The following is a 4590-nucleotide window of genomic DNA, read 5'->3' on the forward strand; positions in this document are numbered from 1 at the left end:
GATTCTATGCCCAGCTGGATTAGAGCCACTGTTGCTTCCAGAAGTGAACTAATTTTCGCACCTTGTATAAACAAAAACTAATTACAAATATAATCATCTTCCCACTATATTTAATATGTACAACTATCTGAGTATGCGGCATTCCACAAGTATGTATTTATTTCAATTTTCTATTAGTCCATTGCCTCCTTCTCCCTCTCTCTGGCCCTCTAGTCCTTTTCCTCTCCTCTCTCCGCCTTCTCCATCTCCTCTGCCTGTCCATCTCCTTCATCCTCCTCTCTCTGGCTACCTCCTCCTCCTCCTCTCTTCGTCATGTTCCTCCTCCGCCCTCTCTCTGTCACCTTCTCCTCCACCCTCTCTCTTTTTGTCTCCTCCTCCCCGCTCTCCCTGCTCATTTCCACCCCTTTCCTTTCTGTGTCCATCTCTTCCTCTCCCAACCTCTGTCCATCTCCTCCTCTTCCCATTCACTGTCTATTTCCTCTTTCATCTTCTTCTCTCCCCCACCTCTGCCTATCTTTCCCTCCCCTCTGTGTCTGTCCACCTCCTCCTCTTCTCTTTCCATTCCCTCCTTTCTTGAACCACTTCCCACTCCCTTATCTCGCCCCTTCTCCTCCTCCTCTTACCTGTGTCTGTCACCTCCTTCCCTCTCGAGGTGTGTCCATCTCCTCCTTTCTTCTTTCTCCACATTATGACACGCACACCAATAGGAGGCTGGTTGTTCTTACCCGACAGTAATTATTTCCAGATTGTAACTTACACGCGTACAAAATTGGACTGAGGCCGTACCAGGGTTTAAGGATGATCATTTTACCTGTGACTTTGCCCACATACGCACATGTCAAATATATGTCACATGTATTTAATACATTTCACATATATTTGTACACATATTTCACTTATATGGCTAGCAAATGCGGCCCCGCAATTTCATGTTCATGCAGCAGTATGTGCTGCACAATGACATAATTTTGGAGGTACATTTAGTGTTATATATGGCTACTGTCCTCGATTTGTGTTGGGAATAGAGTTATTAGTGAAGAAGTAATAAATTAAAACGTCATGCATGATGCGGCAGTTTTCCACGCAGCTCTGTGTTTGACGTCATATTTTCTGAACTATGAGTTGTACAATGATACTTTTTATAGGCAAATTCAGCGGCAGATGTGGATACTGTTTGCGAAGTGTCTTGCGAATAGAATTAATAGCAACGGGGCAATAAATTTAAACGTCTGGCATAATGCTCTACCCCTTTGACAGCGAATTGGTTTTTAGACCCACAGGGTTTATTTTCAGGCAATAAGTGATACGTGTACCACGTTTGGATGAAATCGGTGCACTGGTTTAGGAGGGGATATATATATAATATATATATATATATATACTGACAGGGAAAAAATCGCAAGACGAAGAAGGAGTTGTGTGACGTGAACGGAGGTTGGTAGGTGTCCTACATCTGAAAGACGGTATGTATTCAAATTTTCGCCAGTCACATAAGACCACTTTGAGTGATGCAAATCTGGTTTGCCTTAAATACGTGCTGAAACGCTCGTGAGCGTTAGTTACCGGACGTGGTGAGTCGATGTTAGTCAAGAATGCGTTTAAGGTGACGAAGAAGCCATTATCAACACCTCGTTGAGGTTAAAGAAGATCGACAAATAGGGCTACGAGCTGGATGTTCCTTCTGCGATACTGCAGAAACACTTGCACGAATGTACCTCTGTACATCACTGCTGACAGCAGTGGTCGCGAGAATGTACGCTCGCAAGAAGACCGATCTCCGGATGGCCGCGTTCCACTGCCGTCAGGGAAGTCCATCGTGTTAGGCGAATGGCTCACGCGCACCGTACTGCATCAGCAGCAGCAATTTGAGCACCGGTTGGCACAACAATGACGTAGCAAACTGTCACAAGTCGCTTACTTCAAGAAAAGCTCCGAACTAGACGCTCTGTAGCTTGCATTACACTGATCCCAAACCACAGCCATTTGTGACTTCTATGGTGTCAAGCAAAAGCTCATTGGCGTTTGGGGTGGAGGTCTGTCGTGTTTTCTGATGAAAACAGGGTCTGCCTCGGTGCTGGTTATGGTCGTGAGTTGGTTAGAAGGAGGCCACTTGAGTGCCTGCGCGGTGTACACATTCGACTCACATCAGGAGTTATGCTCTGGCGTGCGATTTCGTATGACAGTAGGAACATCTTCATTGTTATCCCACGCACCCTAACTGCAAAGTCTGGTGATTCGACGTGTTGTGCTGATATTCATTAATAGCATTCAATAGGGTGTTTTTCAACAAGATAACGCTCACCCACATACCGCTATTGTAATGCAGCTTTCTCTACGCAATGTCAGATGTTTCTTGCCCTGCTCGATCACCAGATCTGTCTCCAATCGAGAACATATGGGGCATCGTCGGACAACTTCAACATCATTCACAGACAGCTTTATCTGTCCCTGTACCGACCGATCGAGTGCAACAGTCATGGGACTACCTCCCACAAACTGACATCCGCCACATGTACAACGCAGTTTGTGCAAGTTTATGCAAGTTTACATGCTTGCATTCAACATTCTGGTGGTTATATCAGTTGTTAATTTGGTAGCATTTCACATTTGCAATGTCTTATCTTGCGCTTACATTAACTTATAGTTTTGAGTTAATGATTGAAATACATTACCTAGACGACCGTGTTCCCGAAATTTCAGTATTCTACATTAATTAATTTTTCGTGCTGCAATTTGTTCAGTCAGTGTATATACATATATTCATACATACAGGCGTACATCCATTTTTTATATTCTGTATGGATAAACGAAACTTATGAAACTTCTTGGCAGATTAAAACTGTGTGCCCGACCGAGACTCGAACTCGGGGAAAGGCAAAGGTCCCGAGTTCGAGTCTCGGTCGGGCACACAGTTTTAATCTGCCAGGAAGTTTCATATCAGCGCACACTCCGCTGCAGAGTGAAAATCTCATTCTGGCAACGAAACTTAGTTATTTGCTATCCTTCCTGGTGTTAAAATTTCAATGGCCAGCAGTGTAATTAATCAGTCTCTGCTATTTCCTCATGGTGGGCAGAATACATTACAAATAGTTACATAGAACATTCGGTGACAACAGAGCATATTCTCACGAATAAACGTAATATATTTTTGACGAAACAAAATCTGCATATCACATAAATACCTTGTGGCACTCCTATAGTCATCAGAATGAGTAACAGTAACCGTAATCAGGACAGTGGTTGTAATCCTAGAGATGCATTGAAGCTTGTTGGTATTCTGAGAGACTACTATCGTCACATCACAATCAGGTTAGTTAGAGATTTACAAGCCTTTAAGGCTAGCAATGACATTCCTATACTAATTTCAAAAATGGTTCAAATGGCTCTGAGCACTATGGGGAAAAACATCTCAGGTCATCAGTCCCCTAGAACTTAGAACTACTTAAACCTAACCAACCTAAGGACATCACACACATCCATGTCTGATGCAAGATTCGAACCTACGACGTAGCGGCCGCGCGGTTACACAATGAAGCGCCTAGAACCTATAGGACACACCGGCAGGCTATATGAATTTTTTTTATTAATGACGTTATGTATGAAACTTCCTGGCAGATTAAAACTGTGTGCCCGACCGAAACTCGAAGTCGGGACCCAGGCTGTGGCTAAGCCATGTCTCCACCGTATCCTTTCTTTCAGGAGTGCTAGTTCTGCAGGTTCGCAGGAGAGCTTCTGTAACGTTTGGAAGGTAGGAGACGAGATACTGGCAAAAGTAAAGCTGTGAGTACCGGGCGTGAGTCGTGCTTCGGTAGCTCAGATGGTAGAGCACTTGCCCGCGAAAGGTTAAGGTCCCGAGTTCGAGTCTCGGTCGGGCACACGGTTTTAATCTAGAATGAGAATTTCACTCTGCAGTGGAGTGTGCGCTGATGAGAAACTTCGTGGCAGATTAAAACTGTGTGCCCGACCGAGACTCGAACTCGGGACCTTTGCCTTTCGCGGGCAAGTGCTCTACCAACTGAGCTACCGAAGCACGACTCACGGCCGGTACTCACAGCTTCACTTCTGCCAGTACCTCGTCTCCTAGCTTCCAAACTTTACAGAAGCTCTTCTGCGAACCTTGCAGAACTAGCACACCTGAAACAAAGGATATTGCGGAGGCATCGCTTAGCCACAGCCTGGGGGATGTTTCCAGAATGAGATTTTCACTCTGCAGCGGAGTGTGCGCTGATATGAAACTTCATGGCAGATTAAAACTGTGTGCCCGACCGAGACTCGAACTCGGGACCTTTGCCTTTTGCGGGCAAGTGCTCTACCAACTGAGCTACCGAAGCACGACTCACGGCAGGTACTCACAGCTTTACTTCTGCCAGTACCTCGTCTCCTACCTTCCAAACTTTACAGAAGCACTTGCCCGCGAAAGGCAAAGGTCCCGAGTTCGAGTCTCGGTCGGGCACACAGTTTTAATCTGCCAGGAAGTTTCATATCAGCGCACACTCCACTGCAGAGTGAAAATCTCATTCTGGACGTTATGTATGTTGCCACTCTGGACGAGAGAATCCAAATTGGCGGCAATAATGCCCTGGCACAGAG

General features: G+C 45.4%; 1 non-coding gene across 1 annotated transcript; it reads right to left on the reverse strand.

Annotated features, from left to right (window-relative positions):
• Positions 1–4257: 4257 nt before the first annotated feature.
• Positions 4258–4332, reverse strand: Trnal-caa (transfer RNA leucine (anticodon CAA)). The gene has a single exon. It is a non-coding gene; the product is annotated as a tRNA-Leu (tRNA).
• Between the last annotated feature and the right edge of the window lie 258 nt (positions 4333–4590).

This window comes from Schistocerca serialis, chromosome 5, assembly GCF_023864345.2.
Source record: "Schistocerca serialis cubense isolate TAMUIC-IGC-003099 chromosome 5, iqSchSeri2.2, whole genome shotgun sequence".
In the NCBI taxonomy this organism is placed as follows: Eukaryota; Metazoa; Arthropoda; class Insecta; order Orthoptera; family Acrididae; genus Schistocerca; species Schistocerca serialis.